Source organism: Thermobia domestica, chromosome 2, assembly GCF_964235325.1.
Source record: "Thermobia domestica chromosome 2, izTheDome1.hap1.1, whole genome shotgun sequence".
Lineage (NCBI taxonomy): Eukaryota > Metazoa > Arthropoda > Insecta > Zygentoma > Lepismatidae > Thermobia > Thermobia domestica.
The window spans coordinates 185,856,716-185,876,829 of NC_137455.1; positions in this window are offsets into that span (position 1 = coordinate 185,856,716).

Consider the following 20,114-nt stretch of genomic DNA (forward strand, 5'->3'; position numbering starts at 1 on the left):
TAAAATTTTAGTTTGAAACTTTTTGAGCGCTAGCATTGTACATTAGCAACGAAAGGTATTTTGACAAACGCATTTTTGCTCCTAGGGAGCGCATATTGCATTTCCCTGCTCAGCCAGCCTAGCTTTGCTCTATCTGCTGTGGTACACGTCTGTGTAAACACATGTGTCAGGAATCGGCAAACAGTGGTGAGTACAAGACTAAAGACATCACTTTGGTCGGTCAAAAGGTATTTTGACCTGTCTTTTATCACCTGGAAAAATATCAGCCTTTATAGCTTACCTTGAAACTATTTGTTCGCATTAAGTTGTGTTTTGTTTTACTTAGATTGCAACATGCCGAAAGTCAAGGAATACTCGGGAGAGTTGAAAAATGCGAATCGGTACCTTACAGAGTGGCAAGTCTCAGGCACAAGTTGCTAAGGATTTTGGTCTGTCGGACAAATTGTAAGTATTTGGAAAAAGAAACAACGGTCAACAGAGACTACAGATAATAAACAAAGAACTGGTAGACCCAATAAAATCACGCTCCGGACCATAAATCTCACACGGAAAGATGTCAAACGCCGACCCAAACAGGACTGCTGTTGACATCAAGAGAGAGCTCCGTGCGTTTCACAACATGGAAATTTCAAACAGTGCTGTGAAACTGATACTTAGACAGTGGAATCTTCATTTCCGTCGCCCAAACCAAAAGTCATTAATATCTGCAAAGAATAGTAAGGCCCGATTTGAGTGTGGCAAACTGCATAAGGACAGCTGAATTTGAATCTAATATTTTTCGTCCATGGTATTTATTACCTACTTTAATATATACATTTAGACTCCCACCAATTCCTCCAAGCCGAAAATCGAAAAAGCTTGTAAAGACATGAGTGAAATAAATAAATATGGAAGATCAACACCTTAGGTGTTGCCAATGTCAATATAAGTGAAATAAATAAATAACAGAGTGCTACGTCTTCGGCGTTGTTCCTGTCAATTCTTCGGCCGGGCCAATTAACATACGTCTTTTTGCCGAAAGTTGATCTTTAATCTCATCAGAACTCTCCCCAATCAGCTTAACAATTCGGAAAAGCATGGATTAAAAATTTCGGCCATTTCGGGCACGTAATTTTTCACCCTCGCAACGATGGGGGCTAAAGTTGGACTTGAGCGGCGTTGGGGGCGTCACTATTTGTCTCAGCTCTCCGATAACTATGAATTAGACACTAATATCTGTCATTCCAAGTATTTATCCTTTTCCTTCAACCAAACATTTACCCCCTCCTGTAATTTCTCGTCGAGCTCAAAAATATTCTTCGTATTCTGTTAAGTATTGTCTATCTGTCGTAAATGTCTATCTGTGTACAGAAATAAATGGCTCTAGGTCACACTTTCTATGCCAAAACTTTATGACAGACCCACGGGGAAAAATTATGTGGCTTACGTAAAATAGCATGTTACATTTGTAAATTCTGTAGTTTTTGGACTTAACGTACAACAAATGTACATATAACTGAAAACGCATGTTTTATAATGCTTTCTGTATAAGTGTTCCATCTATATGTATTTTCCGTATGAAACAATATAGGCTGTCAGGATCTCACATATAAATGGACGTATACAACATATAGCTGACGAAGGTAACATACATATATGTATGTAATAAGGAAGACTGTTAGATATCAGACATTCTGCAACGACATGATGTAACATCTAGGAGCATTACTAATTTAGCATACGGATAACGTATGCTCCATACTGATTTCTGTAGTAAGCAAGAGGTTTCCGTATATTTGTACAATATACCGCTGTCCGGAGAACTGATTTTTCTCAGTGCACACATAGACATACAGACACACACATTATTTTATTATTGTTTAAGGCAAACAAAATCACCTGATTTAATTTTGCGTCGAGAAAGAACCAATCCTAAAGAATAAACTACATTATCTGGATTTTTCTAAAAGTGCGAGTTACCACAATATAGAATTGTGAAACAAACATTAATTTATGTAATACGAACAAAATTTATCTAGCCGGTTTTGCGTATCACAATTGTTTCTTTTTACTCTTCAGTGAATTATATTTGGTGGATAGAAAGAAAATTCGAAGAACACCCCTGGAGAATCTTATGAAAAACCTTAAATTTCACATTTGGTCAACATGTTGAACGGTATGTCATCCAGGTGAGTGATCCTATTAATATCGGAATGAACAGATGGACAAACAGACAAATAGACATGCTAAAATCGCTTTTTCGTCATGTAAGAACCATGAAAACATATGGACCCGTTGAACTCTTGTATTCGATTATTTTAACGACCACCACATTTTTTCTCTCCTATTGTTGCACGAAAGTAAAAACACTACTGAGAGACAATGCCCATCGAAAGTATCTTAATGTCGAATATTATGATCATAATGAAATATTTCGATAAATAGAAACAATGCTTTGAAAAGTATCACATCTAATCACGTAAATATTTTTCAATAGACACAAATATCGTAATATCGATCACAGGAATTTGTTACCTCATTCCATTCCAGATATAAGCTTCACATATTTTTGGAAAGTTTCCAAAATAATTCTTTGTCTCTATAATATAACAGTAATGATTTTTGGTACTTTCAATTACAATAATTTCTTGGAATTACATAGTTTTTTTTAGCAGTGTTGCGAATTTTACGAGCATTTACCACATATGTGTTTCAATCTACCATAACCAAAACAGCATTATGTAACGGCACTATTCTACACAGTTTTTTTTTATTATCACCATTTCATTCATTACTCATCATCACCGTCTCCTTCAGCCTAACCGGCACAACCGTGGGACGTAAGAATCACAAATTTTAATTTTTCATTTCTGTTAGATGTAAAGCATGTATGTAAAGTTCAATAATCCAATTAACTGGAAACATGCCTTATCTAACATAAACTGAGATCCTGACTTTGTAACTGTCTTAGTAACCTTTGATTCATAAAATTATATGCTGCTTTTTCAACTTAATGCAATAGTAAATCATTTTTATTTTGTACTAGTAATATAGACAGGGGCTGACCCGGCACAAGCCCCATTAGTGCATTGATTTTGAAAATTGATTATGCTTCCTACGTTTTATTTGGAATCCCGATGTTATGACGATTTTTTGACAATAATTTATAACAAGAAAAAAGCGAGAATTGTACAGTCACGTTCAAGTAATTTAACTTTCCAGAAGCTCTATGTTTAATCTTACATAGGAGTTCATGAAATTAATTATATGTTGTATAAACTCATGTTTCTTTACCTTTTACTGTATAACATGTGTTAAAATTATCCATCTTCAGGTACGACTAAAAAGCATGAAATAAGGAAGTAGAATGTTTAAATTCTGAAATATTACTTAGCTACTAGAAATGTTAACGCCCACAATTGCGCACAGATCTCTTACTCCCGGTGGAAACGCCAACGTTTCCGTTCTTGATCCGCATCATAAGGCTATTAAGGAGCCACTGAACTAAGAAGATTCGAACTCCAGTCGAGAGACAGAAATAATGACGCGTGGGAGGTAATGCCCTGACCATTCGAAGAAGTGCATTCCGGCTTGCCATAACTCTTTATCGACTGCAGCGAAATGAGTTCAGTTTAGCATTTCCTTCTACCTGTTAGCTATTTTCTTCAGTGTTTCTATATCAAGTAGTTAAAGAATACTGAAAAGAACATGACTCTGCACTGAGAAAAATCCATTATCCGGACAGCGGTATATTGTACAAATACAAGGATTCGTTATGTTTACTAAGGAAATCTGTTCGGAGCGTACTTTATCCATATGCTACACAGGTATTGCCTTTTACCCGCTTAGATATTACATCATGTCGCTGCAGGATGTCTGACATCTAACAATCTTCTGTATTTTACATACGTATACGTATGTTAAATACTTCAGCTATATGTTATATACGTCCATCTGTGTGTGAGGTCCTGACCTCCTATAGACACCTCTTTCTTGCACCATAGATGACGTCATGAAACAACGGTCGTTTGCTTGCGAGTTGGTTTATAAACGAGGTTGTTTACAAACGGAAAAGAAGAGTGGAAGGAAACAAAAGCCTGGGTAAGTGCAATAGTAAACTATCACTTTAGTTAAATATTCCATTAATTATATATTCCTTTAGTATAACTTGCTTTAATATAGTACTAAACAAGTAATGTGATTTATGACTACAATTCTTTCTACTGTACACGCCTTTGGCGTGGGAGACCCGGGTTCGATTCCCGGCGGGAGCTCATGTGGTTCGGATTCCACGTTAATCAGTAGGTCCACGTCTCATATAGCCTCGCTGCTGAACGGGACGCTAAACTAAAATCAACTCAACTCTTACTACTGTAACTCGTTAATGGTTGAGGAGAAAGGAATGGGTTAATCTGAATTTTGAGAAATCTTTGAATATTAATGTTTTGTAACTTTTTACATTTCAATGTACTCAAAATGAATGTTATGTGTTTATTCATTCCTTTTTATATGTGACGGTTTATTACTTGATGGAGATTTACTACAGGACTGCTTAACATAATTGCTAAGAAACCGTTTTCAGCGCGAACATTTTCTTGTGTAGTGAATGAAGATTTAGGATTTAGATTTCTGGGCTTTTGGCATCAATGACCTTGTTAGCCCGTCACATGTCAGTTATGACGTCCCTCGGTGAGCACACTATCCGGGGAAAGGGAAGGAAGCAAACGGCCTGGGACCTATATGTTGGGTACCACCCGGCATTTGCCTGGTGTGAAATGAGGAAAACCCAAGAAAGCCTCATTCAGGATGGCTGGACTTAAAAGCTTTTGAAACTTTTTCGACCGAGTGCCCCTACCGGAATCGAACCTGGGTCCGCTCGTACCGAAGGCGAGAGCGTTAGCAACTACGCTACGCGGAGCCACTTGTGTCTAGAAAATTTATTTTTACTAGGATATTTGCAACAAAATTTATTTCATTTCTTTGTTTATTTTTCTTTTTCTTTTTGTTTTTTAACAATAAAACAAAACATATTTTACAGCCTCACTGAAATTTAAAAACAGCAGTCAGTTCTTTTTGTTTTGTTTTGTTTTGCTTGTTATGTTCTCTAGTTAACTAATGTTTGAGTTACTGAGAATTAAAACATTATTATTATTGTTTCATAATTTTGGAACCAAAAATTAGAGGTTTTTTTTTCCTTGTGTTGATGTCATTGTGGCAAGTTGGGGTGTTTGTATCGTACCTTGGCATTAATTTGGTTACTAGCACTTAGTTTCAAGGTCATAAGTTGCAGACCGCTTGAAACAGCTACTACACAGCTTGAAGAGTTAGGAGTGTCAGGCGTTTGACTTGCAGCTTTCGTTACAGCGTCTAAATTGCAGTATTGGATTGCGTCCAGCTTCTATCCGTGGTAAAAAAGTTATATCGCTTTCGTAATATGGTAAGAAATACAATGTAACAGTTAGGTATAGTATATATGACTAGTTTAATCAGTCGGAAATTACTCTGTTTCCTTGTCTTATTCTTTCGATTATGTTTAAGTACTGTGACTTCATAGTATTGTTTCACTATTTCTAGAAGGAATTAAGTATTAACGAAGTAAAGAATAAGCAGAAGCCCACTTTGATTGACGTTTACTATTTCTCATACTTCATTGAGAATGTTTTGATCCCCAATTGCGCAAACTTCTAGTATATGTATGTATGTATGTATGTATATATGTATGTGTGTGTGCGTGTGTGTGTGTGTGTGTGTTTGTTTCTTTTTTTGTTGTTGTTGTTGCTTACACTGCTTTAGAGATGAGCTCCTTCATAGTTAAGTGGTTAGCGTACGCGCCTTTGGTGTGGGAGACCCGCGTTCGATTCCAGGCGGGAGTGGTTCGGAGTCCATGTTAATCAGTAAGTCCACGTCTCATACAGCCTCGTTGCAGAAAAGGATATTAAAATCAACTCAGCACTGCTTTACAGATGGAGTTGTTTGATTCAGGGTTCGAATGAAGCTTTTTACGGGAAGCAGGCACGTAGCCGAGGGGTGGGTCCAGACCCCCCCTTTGGATCCAGAAATGAAAAATATTAAGGAAAGATGAAACAGATGAATCAGCCTCAAAAATATAAAGCTACAAGAAGCGTTTGGTTACTCTTTCTTACGAGGAGCTTTGTGTGGAGGAAACGGGGGGGGGGACCAAGTTGAAATTGGATATTATTGTAACGGAACATTCCGAATTCCATCTAGCTCCATGTTAACCCTATGCAGCGGCGCAAATCTGTCTTCAACATTGAGAGGGACGCGTAAGACAGTTCTCATAATTTTTTTAAAGATGTTCAAAATATTTATGAAGTTGAAAAACAATGCTGCGGAGGATCAGGGGAGCAGAGTTGTCTTCAAAATTGTGAGGCGGGCAGATTGAAGGCTTATTCTGGGGTGGGGACATCATTTCATCTTACTTTCCTTTGTGGCAATCGGACACAAATCATCACTTTCTCCCCCCAAAACGCATTTCAAATCGGATTATTGAGGGGAAAGTCCCCCCAGTTCTAAGATTGGAGGGGACATGTTTTCATCCCCCCGGGATTTGCGCCGGTAACCCTATGGACTAAAATGACGATCGATAAACCGGTTCTTTCAGATAGCCTGTCAGTTAGAACTTAAGCAATGCCCAGAATTACCAATAATATGAACCATTTTGAATTTCGCCGCAACACTAATCCATTTTATAGGATGTCTTTACTCCCGAAAGAGATCTCGTTGCTATCCTTGACGGCATTAAACTAAGATAAGAGAAATAGAAAGAAGACGAGAAGAACCGAGTTCGAATGACCTCGGAAGACTATGTCTTTGTTAATACTTTTTTCTATTCTTTTACGCAAGATTTCTTCATAATTCTTTAATTAAAATACTTACTAACATATCCTCATTTTATTGTCCTAACAAATCAATATGGATATGTTGTCAGTAAAATAGTTTAGATTGATCGATCCCCTGGTGTTGTAACCACAGTATTTCAAGTCACGCACCCCCTTCCATTACGAAATCCTGGCTAAACGAACGAATATATGCTACCAGTAAAATAGTTTAGAATGATCGAACCCAAACGAAGCAGGTAATTAACACTAGTACTAGGTATGTGTAGACTAAATGAGGTGATTTGCTTCGTGACCCTTCGAACAATGTACGAAGCGGATGCAAGCAGTTAGTACATGGAATTAGCTTACCTAAATTTAGATTCGCTTTCCGAAATCTTAATGGATGTATTAAGTGATTTCGTTACTTACACTCTCAATCTCTAAATACAAGGATTCAAAACACATTTTCGATTCCAAACTATGACTCTGCTAGACAAAGAAAGCAAAGTCCAGTTTGTTTTACTTCATTTTCATATACGTGCTTGTAGGTTTTCTCGGCGACTTGGTTTCCTCCCACTTTCTCATTCCACCAAATATTCCATAACCATTAACTTGCTTTAATCACCGTCTCCCTTAGCCTAACAGCATAATCGTGGGACATTAAACTCAAAGACTTTATTTTTATTTTCAAGTAATTACTTTTCTCTCCCTTATTTATTTTTAATTTAATTTCTCTTTCAATTTCCCTCTTTTAGGAACATCAACATAATTTGCAATTCTTTCTCATTATAATAACACTATTAAAAGTCCCATATGCAGCTTACCACGTTGTAACCCAGCGGAAACGGATGAACAACGAATATTGTCGAAAATATGTTTTGCTTACAGCGGCGTAGCGAGCATTACAAGATTGGGAGGGGGATGAAACTTGAAATTGCCAAGTCTTGGTTTCTTTTTTTAAAAAATGTCAAGTCTTGATAAAAAAAAAATGCCAAGTGTTTCGAAAATCTTACAAACCCTGTGGAAAACTATTACAGGAACCTTATTTTCATATTCGTTCCATTCCATGCCCTGTCTGAGACACGAATAACATCAGCCCTTGTTCCGCTCTCGAGTCCAATTTAACATCAAACCTCAGGATCATTATCATCACCCACGATGCACAACTGTTAATTTGATAACTCATGGCTATGTTAGGTAACCTCCGCCAGCTAATCTTCAGGAGAACCTTTAAAGTTACAATCAGTTGTAGAAATGCATTTAAAAACGTAGAATAAGGTAGGTTATATTTACTGTTTGTGATGTAGGAGTGCCTAATTTACATATTAAACATTCAATTGAGGGGTTCAGTGAGGACCAGGCTAACCTACATCCAGGTCAAGATTGAGATTTTGACGGAACAGCATACCAATGTCATTAATTGACCTTTGCCTCAACCACTTGTCGGTGTAGCTTGTCCTGAGTTAGGGGCGGATCCAGGGAGGGTCTATCGCCCCCAAGAAGAGGAAACTTTGTGTATTTTAATATAAAATAAAATCCACCCAGAGTTGAATCTCTTAAAAGTAGCGATAGCTTGTAAGTAGTGGCATTACAACCCACCGCCCCCCAGTAGTCCATCCTGGATCCACCCCTGTTGTATACTAAGCCAAACTATGAATATCAGACGTATCCTTTGTAACGTGCTGTTTTCATTTGTTTCCTTTTCTTTCAGAAAGTTAAAATTGTCAGTTAGCCTAGTCTCTCGCTAAACTGTCAATTGTGACAAAACACACCAATAATTGTTGATGCCAACTAAAACATACATATCCAAAGCCTACAAAATATATCACATTATTTAAGTTTTTTTTTTTTTAATTGCTTGCAATGTTTTTCTTCGTGCCAAGCATCCGAATGTCATCTTGAATTCTGACCTCATTTCACTACAATTCTTTGAAGTGTAAAACTGCACAGCTTTTTTTTTTTTTCCCTCTCTCTCGCTCTCTTCAGTCCTTCAGTCTCCCCCACTTTGATTTCATGATTTCGCACTCTGATGAAAAGTATTAAACACCAAAACGGAAAAGTACTAATATATAACCTCTCTTTTAGTAGCCCCTCCAACCACGCGCCCGGGGCACGTGCCTTGCTTGCTAGCCCATAGCTCTGTGAGCTATATAAGTAACATACAATGCGCGCGCATATGTAAACTTGGTGCCAGCTTTGATTCTCGCTGAGAGAGTATACATATAATGTTGGTTCGAATTCCATCAAACCATAGGCTCATTTTTGTGTAACCTTGGTAGTGAAGAAGACAGTAGACTTCAACAAATATTCCTGTCGGGCCTCGATGGCTCAGTGGTAGAGCGTTCACCTCTGGTGTTTGGGGTCTTTGATTTGATCCCAGCTCGCGCCAAGTAAACTTTGTGGTGGACAAACACCGTTTGAGTGGGTTTTCTCGGGGTTCTCCCGTTTCCTCCCACTTTCTTCATTCCACCATTTCATTCATTATATCATCATCAGCGTCTCCTTTAGCCTAGCCGGTATACCCGTCGCACGTAAAACTCAGATTTCAACAAATATTCCCTTTTCAGCAAGACATTAGGTTAAATTGGAAACAACGATCTAGATCACATACTTCCAACTTCATTATTGATACAACTATTATATACAGGATGCATCAGAAGTCCCTTGTCATTCTTTCTGAAAACTACAGGGATGTAGTTTCATTGAATGCGAGATAAGAGATACACATTAGGCCCAGAGGGATACTTTCGGATTACATCACACGGACGGTCGCCATCTTAGATTCGAAATTGTAATACGGATGATAAGTGGGTAGTGTGATACATGGCCATGCACTAAAATGTTCTGAGGATGTCAAATGTGCAATCAGATATCATTTAACTTATTCTGGTGAAATGTTATTGGCAGTGAACCAAGTGAGACTATATGTAGTGGTATGTCATACCCTTCTGTTTTTTTTTTTTTCCAGTGATAGAGACATACCGTTTCTGGTTTTTTAGTGATCAAGATATACCTTCAGGGAAGAATAAATGCTAAATACCTTTAATAAATCCATTTTTATATATTGACAAAGATTTTATTTCTCATGTAGAAGTAACTTCTAAGTTGACAATACTGACATTTTTTTACCTTTTTCTACCTTTTGTTTGTAAAATGAGGTGTTTTCAAAGAAGTTCATTAGTTTATATTTTGATGTGCCATATTGAATTGTTTCTTTCGTATGTTGGTATGTGTCGTCTTGTCTGAAGTCTTATAAGCGTCGTGGTTTGAACGTGGGCGGATTTAGGGGATTGCAGTGGAGGCGAATCTTACGGGAGTTTGAAATACCCCTCATTCGAGTGTGTAGTCCAGGAGTTTTCCCGCTGGAAATTGTTAATATTAAAAGTCGGTTTTTGAGCACTTTCGTGTATAATTCTCTGATACAAGGTAAGGGGCTATTTTTATTTATTTATTTATTTTTTTTCAGAAAGTTGTTCACGATGGATGGATCAGTCTCTCCATTTTTTTCTCCGTAACTAAAGAGGCTTTCCAGTGGTTTTCAGACATTATGTAAATAGAAATGCAATCTTGTAGGCTTCACACTTCACTGCATTTGAACATTTAGATAGCCGAAATGTCGAGTCAAAATCGTAATAAAACGCACCGCCTCTGATTGTTCCCACTTCGAACACATTTCCCTGTTATAGTCAGGGGTAAAAGCGAGGGGGAACGCGGGGGACACAGTTTCTCACCTCGAAAAACATGTACGGCGTCTCCCAGACCCTAAAATGGTACAATGGGCAAAGATAGGCAGGAGGAACGGCGTGGAGTGATGCCGCTACCTACCGTCCCCCCACCTTTTCAGGTCGACTTTTACCCCTGGTTATAGTATATGTTCCACATGTTCCTACTGAGCAATAAACATTTGCAGAAGCTTCTTCCAATTAATGTGGACATAGGGTCAAATTCGTGCCAATTAATGTGGACAAAGTAGGATATAGGGTCAAATTCGTGCACAGACGATGGCGATACTTTGTTCTAGATGATAAAAATTATGAATATTTACTGCACAAACCATAGGCTTAACATGTCCACAAAGCTAGAAATTGAACAGCGTTAGGTCCGGTGATCGGGCAGCCATTCAACTGCCTCTCGTCGATCAACCCATGTTTTAGGGAATTGTTCAAGTAGTGACGCACCACGAATCCATAATGAAGAAAGCGCCATGGTGTTGAAAAAACTGCGATAATGTACCATCCTCGGGCATCGCAGCTCGCAATATCTATCCCTGTACGAGCGTGAGGTATTATTCCGCAGTTAACTTTATGGAATGAAAAAGTGACTGATTAGACGTATTCCTCATTTATCTGCCAACACCATAATTAATTTTCTTTGCGCTGGTCATGTTGGAGGGGTCTTGCACGCGGGGTTGTCAGGTGACTAATTGTGCATGTTCTGCCTATTAACCTTCCCATTTTCGTAGAGGTCAGCTTCATCTGAAAAGAGTATTTGCATAAAAATGTTAGAGTTTAACCATAATTACTCGATAACTCGGTCACAAAACTGCACTTGGCGACCAAGATCGTTCTCGTGGAGATGTTGCTTCATTTGCACCTTGTACGGATGCACTTATACACGCGCAGACCCTATGACTCAACCCACATTGCATTAATAAATGACGTGTGCTCCTTTGGGGCCACATCGAGAAGGAAGTCAGCACTGCCGTAGGCGTTGCTTCATCTGTAGCTGTCTAGGATCGTCCGCTACGACGTATGTCCACGAATGTGCCCGTCTCCTCAAATTTAGTTAATTACTGTGACACTGCAACATGTAACACAGTCACATTGTGGATGATTCTGTTTGCAATCGGTAACCACTGCACAGGCACTCCTCCCGCCCCACAGTTTGAATATTTCGATACATTCCTCACGTTCTAACGGTATGGTTCTACATCTAGAAGAAAGAGGTAAATACAACGTTCAATTGGCAATAACTTTTCACCAAATTAAGCTCCATGAAATCTGATTGCATATTTGACATACTGAGAAAATTCTAGCCCGTGGCCATATATATATATATATCACATTACCCACCAATTTATAAGAAACAAATTTAATCCAAAATGGCGGCCATCTGTGTGAGTATTCCCAAACGGCCTAATGTATCATCCATCTCACATTCAATTAAACTACACCCGTGTAGAATTTAGAAAGGAACTTCGTATGATGTATACAGGGTGTTTCGAAAGTCCCCTGACACAGAGTAACTCTGTTATCAGAGTTACAACAAATTGTAAGAGGAAAAACCATTTCTAAATATGTTGTTTTCAATCTAAAGTGAACACTTTTTAAATCGGAGGAGCCGTTTGGGCTGTACTCTTTATGCGCCCAATGTGGAATGAAAATGCAATGTTACCATTTACCTGGACCCACAACATATGTGAATGAAGTTACTGTTTGAAATGGGCCATCGACATGTTAACGTAAAAGACAGTAACTTCATTCACTTATGTTGTGGGTCCAGGTAAATGGCAACGTTGCATTTTCATTCAACATTGGACGCATAAAGAGTGTACAGCCAAACGACTCATCCGATTTCGAAAATTCCTTCAACTTACATTGGAAACATCATATTTGGAGACGGTTTCCCAATTACATTTTGTTGTAACTCTGATAATAACCGAGTTACTTTATGTCAGGGAACTTTTGAGACACCCTATATATCTTATGGAATATATGTTTGATGTCCCTATAACTGTAGTATAATTTTGTTTAAATTTACAAGTTATTACAAGTAGATTCTGACTTACATACGTAAGAGTTTGTATGTAACTAACTAATGAATTGTATTTCATGAAATTTACATTGAAATATTTAACACAAAATCTTTTATATTCATGCTTAGTGACTTGGCTTTGGACTGCAACTGATTATTGTACCCCATTATTGCTTGAGAAGAAAACCGATGTCCGAATCTTCATTTCGAGAAACCAAAGTTCTATTGGAATGCTGAGGATTGCAATTATTAATTTCTAGACTTCAAGGTGCGTAAATTATATCTAGGTATATTCTGTGTTTATTGTTATAATTACTATTACTATTATTGGGTTTAGAATCAATCAAGTACTTCATGATATTTTAGAGGGATCAAGATGGCTGCCAGATAGATAAATATTTGAGCGTCAGGCCCTTATTTCTTTTCAATTTTATATTTAATCAATGTCTATTTTTCCCCCTCATTATTCCACCAAATCGTATTCCAAGATCATCAATTTTCAATACTCATTTGTGACTGTCAGCATACACAGCATAACCGTAGGACGTAAAACAAAGATTTATTTTTATTTTTCGTTTTCATGTCTTTTCTTCATAGCTGTGAAAAATAACGCCTTCAACATCATAAATTTGTATGCTACTTGCCTGCATTCGAGCACAGTAATAAACTATTTGGACATTACGAAGCAAAGCAGGTCTACTTTGCAGTTAGCATAGTTTTGAAAGGATGTGACATAATGATATTGGTGTTGCGATGTTCAGCACCGTAGATAATTAAACAGTGCTAGTAAATAAATCTGTAACAATTGTATTGGTGTTTAGCTTACATGACCTCCAGACGGGCCATTTTTTTTTACAACATATTGTTACTTGTACTCTATATGAGGGGCCGCGGTGGCTCAGTGGTAGAGCGTTCACCTCTGGTGCTTGGGGTCCCGGGTTCGATCCCAGTCCCCGCCAAGTGAACTTTGTGGTGGACAAACACTGTGTGTTCTCGGGGTTGTCCCGTTTCCTCCCACTTTCTTCATTCCACCATTTCATTCATTACTCATCATCACCGTCTCCTTTAGCATACCCGGCAAAATCGTGGAACGTAAAACTCAAAGATTTCATTTCATATAAACTTTGGTGCAAAGTAACCCCATAGATGAAGATATTTTGCACCACATACAAAAAAGTATGTTCAACATACTAACATAATGTTTGTCTGCAATGTTTTCTCTCCTGTATTTATACATTTCACTTTTTACACTAAACTGTATGCAGTCTACAAATATTGATGTTGAAATTATGGTACCGGTATCAGTACTTAGTATGAATTATCGATATGTGTAAAGAAAATTATGTATTTTCTGGTACCGAAATAGGAGCCACATTCTGATAGTTTAGCATGACCCACAAAAATGGCAACTGAAAAACAGAAAAAATCTCCGTGAACAGATTTGCCTTGGCTGCTCTTTATATCCAAGAATATCATCTCAACCGTAATCAGTGGAAGATTTACGGGATTTGGGGCTTTCAGGCTGAAGCCCACCCAAATTGCAGGATTTCTTTTTTTAAAAAATCTAATTTAGTCATTCCTATGAGTATGCCCGTCAAGCCCTTCAAAAAGTCTAGTGATTTCTAAATAAACGAAGTATTTCTGTGTGAAGTCCTTCTCAAACTATTCTTCTGAATCCGCCGCTGTTCGTAATTTATTTTCCAACAAGAAATCCATTTCGACATCTACCTAAAGAGGAAATTTTCCTAAAGTTAGACGGGAGGAGGTGCCAGTAGTAAGAATTTCCCATTTAAGGGGTTACGTTGACCCGGTGCAAAGTAATCACGATTTGAGGCTCAAAACAGCCTTCTCCCAGTGTTATTTTTTCTATGCCTTTACAATGTTTCACCCTTCAGTTTCAACTATTGCTTGGAAGTCCCATCATACACAGTAGAATTCTACGAAACCGACTTAACTTTGACGGAAATTCTTGTAGGTGATATCTTCCAAATTTTGTCTGCATTTACAGTGAGTGCTTTCCATACCTCTACAACAACTAACCCTTCAGGTGATTAGAACTGATGTTAACCGCCAACATTATAGCCAATATCCAGTTAGATGTTCTATCTTACGGTGGCAGTTGAAACTTTCTCTTTACAGTTCATGGGTTTACCGACGGAAGACTGTGTAACTTTTTTCGTATTTTGTGCGAAGTTAACCCTGAAGTGCAAAGTAACCCCGTCTTAAGGTACTTACAGATTACCTAGGTAGTTAGCAATTTTCACATTCTTTTTTAAGGTGGTAACAGTTGGAGCCAAGGGATGTGCGATATTTCGATCGAACGATTAATATTTTCAAATATCAAACTATCGATATCGAAATTTTTGACCGATATATCGATGTTTTTTTATCTTTATCAATTTCTATATTTTCGATTTTTGATATTGCTTATATTTTGATATTGCTGTATTTTTTGATATTTCGAACAAGTTTCAATAGCATTTCAATATCGATTATCTATTTCAAAATTTGGATATCACAAAGCCCTATCGAAACCCCTCCGAAATGAAGTTTTTGTCTATGGCCTGATTAAGGTTGCGCACGGCACGAGACCAGACAGAATTTTTGTTACGAAATTCGAGACGAGACATAGCTCTTCCAATAGAAACAGATACAGATTTCGAGAGGAGACAACTTTCGCGATATCTTTGCGAGAGGTGACAGTCTCAAATCATTTCTCGTGCGCACCCCTAGCCCATATCGTGCGTTATCAAAAAGCATGTTAATGAGAAATAACAACATGTAAATACAATATAGGTAGTTAAAAACATTTTTGTTTTCATTCTTCAGTAATGCATTATTATTAACCTCAGTATTTTATAGTCCATTCTTAATCTTAAGGTGATGTATAATTAAGTTTTGAATTCGGTTAACTTATTTTGTTTCTCAAATTGTTTTAAAAATGTATGTACAAACATGTTTATTTTCATTCTTGAGTGCTTAAAGTCACTATAGTTATTAAACATAGTATTTAATATTGTACTCTTAACGTTAAAATAATATACAGTTAACTTTTGAATTCAGTTAACATTTTTCTTACTGAAATTGCTTTAAAAAAGTGTGTAAAAACGTTTTTATTTTCTTTCTTGAGTGCCAAAAGTGATGCACAGTTATTAACATTAGTACTTTATACTCTATTCTTAATTTTAAACTGATAAACAGTGCGTTTCTGAATAAATTATGTCAAATTATTTGAAGGACGAACACTGGTAGAAAATTCTGACTACTACTGGAACATTTTGATTTTAAGCTGACGACTACTGGTGCAAGGATTTTAAAATATTGTTTTTCCTTCAACGGCTACTCCTTTTTGAATTCTGACTACATGGTCATTATAGGAAGGATCAGTGAGTCTTTCCAACTATGGTACAGCTCCGACAGATTCACGATGCTCAGAGAAGAGACAAAATAGTATGTTTTCAACCTTAAAGTGAGAACCACTGGCGTTTTTACCCTGCTATGCAAAAGTAAGTGGGTACTCCAATGGGGTTCCAATGAGGTACCTAATTTCTGCATTTTAGATATATGGAAATGCATGTGTCTAAAATGTAAAGAACTGATATTTGTTTACTGAAAACTGCAACTCGGTAAGCCTTACGGATACCAAGATATGGGAAAATAAAGAGCGACACGATATGTATGTGGGGCTTGGGGCTTGCATACTTGAAGGTACAATTTGGAAAATGAATTAAAATATGACTAAGGATTTCAAGATATTGTCAAATAAAGGGAGGACCAATACAAGTATGGGATTTTCGTGTTAGATGATAAAATTTCCTAAACCGGTCATGGAAACTTAATAAGCACCAGTAGCAATTCCATCTTCAAGTAATTAGATATTTCCATGGGGTGTTAGAACATCTTACAGTCTACTAAGATTAAATTTTAAAAGCTTTTGAAAATATAACTTGACATTTGTAAAGAGTATTAGAAATATGTAAGTATAAATATGTTTACCTAAAACTTCCAGCCAGTACATCTAACATATAGAGAAACATCGTAAAATAAAAGAGTATGAGATGTTGAAACTTCGGAAAAATTATTGGTCCCAACAAAATTAAATAAGATGGTACTTCTATGGGTTAAGTGAGTACCTCATTACAATTTCGATGGAAAGATTAGTTTTAGGTTTTTTTCAGGCAGTTCCAAAGGTTCATCGAGCTGTGTAAGAGAGTGAAAATTCCCTGTGAATATGTAATATAGTAACCAAAATATAACGAGTCATATGTTTTATGACGTAAAAATAGAGATCTTTTAGGATTTGTACTTCTGGGTCTTTGCTATAAGAAAGAAATTCAAAAACCTACTGTATATACCTTAATAGACAATTAAATCAGTGAGGACACAGTAACTTCGTGGTGGGGTATTTACCTAGTATGTTTTGCAGAAACTACACTGGAGTATTCTCTTAATCCACAGAGATACGATCACACTTAACTGCCCATTTAATTTTAAAATGAAATTAAGGCAAATGAATGTTGATGATAGAATTGATGGAGTGCAAAGGTGGGAGGAAACGGGAGTACCCCGAGAATACCCACGAATACGATGTCGACTACAAACTGACTTGGCCTCGGATCGAACCAGGGACACAATACACCAAAGGTTCGCACTCTACCACTAAGCCACCGTGCCTGCACCCATTTAATTGTCTATTAAGGTATATACGGTAATTTTCTGAAATTTCTTCTTCTTACAGCAAAGACTCAACAGTACAAATCCATGTGGGTCTCCATTTTTACGACGTCATAAAATACATAATTACTTATATCTCGGTTGCTATATTAGATATTGACAAAGAATTTTCATTCTTTTTGTACGCTAGGAATTATCACGCTTGGATTTACCCGAAGAAAACTTCGAGCGGAATTAATCTTTCGATCGGAATTGCCCTGACGAGTGTGAGGTACTCACTTCACCCATATAAGTACCATCTTATTTAACTTTTATTAAGATCAAAAGTTGTTTTATGAAATTTCAAGATCTAATACTCTTTTATTTCACGGTGTCTCTCTAGCTGTAAGATGTACTGGCTGGAAGTTTTGGGTAACTCTATTCTCTTTTCTAATACTCTTTACAAATGTCAAATAATATTTTCCAAAGCTTTTAAAACTTAATCTTTTTAGACCCATGATGTTCTAAAACCCCATGGAAATACCCAGTTACTTTAGGATGAAATTGCTACTGGTGCTTATTCAGATTTCATGACCGGTTTCGGAAATTTTACCACCTAACACCAAAACCCCATAACTGTGTGGGTCCTCCCTTTATTTGACAATATCTTGATAGCCATTAGTCATATTTTCATTAATTTTCTAAACTGTACTGTCAAGTATGGAAGCCCCACATACCTGTGGTGTTCCTATTTATTTCACCATATTTCGGTAACTGTTAAACGTACCGACTTGCGGTTTCGGTAAACACACACCTGTAACGTTCTTTATAAGTTTATTAAGATATATTTTAGAATGTTTAGAAATGGGAGGTCTGTGAATCCCATAGTACCCGAAAACCCCCATAAGGACGTGTGTGTAGTGTATTGAATTGAAACTACTTTTGAGGTTGTTGTTAGCTCTCAGTAATTACGTTGTCGAAACTGCACAATCTGGTACGCAAACCTCACACTTCTATGGTGTTGTTCTTTATTTTCCCATACCTCGGTATCCATAAGGCTTACCGAGTTGCGGTTTTCTGTACTAAACAGATATCAGTTCTTTACATTTTAGAGACATATATTTCCACATATCTAAAAATGCAGACATTAGGTACCCCATAGTACCTCGAACGCCATTGGGTACCCACTTACTTTTGCATAGTAATACATTTCGAGTTGTTCAGCATCAATAAACACTTTTTTTTAATTAATCGTTTTTCTACCAGAAACCCAAAAGTCCATATCTGACTGAACAGATTTTGTCCATTTAATTTAAAAAAATGTTAAATATTTTAAAATGTAACATTTTAAATATTTTTTGGATTTTTGTTTCAGGTATTTCATGCATCAAAACAAAACCAGGATTCTACATGAAAGACAGCGAAAAGAAGCAGTGTAATTTGTGGCTAAAAGCACGTCCTTTCTGAAGACAGACCCGATTATATTTACATTCTTTTGTACGAATATGTAACCTTAATAAATATACTGCTCCACAAATTATTTCTTTCTTCCATAAATTAGAATAAATGTATGTCTGTTTAAAGAAAATGTTTGTTAGCGTTAAGTCCTTTCAACTCTTTTTCTCTGTAAATAAGAACATTATACCTTGCAACATTTTTTTATCATTGTGCAATTCCGATTGGATAAAGTATCTGCACGAAGCACTATTATTTCAGACATACATTAATAACTAATGTATTGTTCTGTGAATAAGGCAATGGTATAGTGAACATGTTTTAACATAAAATCTGTAACTCAGCTTTTCAGTAGTCAACTTTATTGAGAATCCGAAGAAAGAAAGAAAAAATGTTGGACTTAACAACGAATTTCAAAATTATTTTTGTTCGAATTCTGGACTAATCCAAATTATCCAGGGAAATCATTTATGTTGCTCTCTACAGATGTATCCTTTATCCAAATCGTATGAAAAGGAGACTTCATACATCGCTATATTTTGTATGAACTATGTTTCGTATTTATTTAATCACTTTGTACCTTTCTCTAGTGTTGACAAGGCCGCAAATGTCAATCGAATAATTTAGTGTTACCTTGTGACTAACGTACGTCCTGTCGGTATATATATGTTACTGGGTTCGATTAGCGACAAACAATTTTTAGCGTTAAACAAATACAAAAATCTACACGCAATGAGATACGATGATCTTTGCCTCATAGACAATACCAAGCAACTAACGGTACTGAGTGTGGTTGAGTTTATTAGTGGTATTATCTGGCTATAATCAGTGTTCCGAGAGCTATACTTCTTTTTGTACTCTGAATTGCAAACTTTGATATAACCGTTTTAAATTATTGTATATCTATCTATCTATCTATCTATCTATCTATCTATATATATATATATATATATATATATATATATATATATATATATATATATATATATATATATATATATAATATAAAATTGTAAACTAGAAACTTCCGAGTAGTTCTGAGAATCATCGCTCTTTCTTTAAATAATGTATGAGACTATTACACTGCTCGTTACTTAAAATGTTGAACTAAGAAGGATACATCCAGGAAAGTCCAAATTTGCAGAATGTATAGAGCAGGGAAGGATAAATATGTTTGGTCGATGGCTGCACAGCTTCTCATACCTGTGAACTCCGCCAGCTACAGTTGATGAGCTGTGGCATTGGATCGTAAGACGCATGGCTTACCATACCAGAAGAGAACATCCTCTCGATGTCTCGCTGTGTTACAGTCGTTCTGGTTGTCAATGTTGGGTCAGTTCTGCTCCTTTGTCACCACGTTGTCACACAGCGAAAACAGCGGTAAGTTTAACCCTTAACGTACCAAGCCTTTGTTTACCAAGCTGGAGTCTTCTG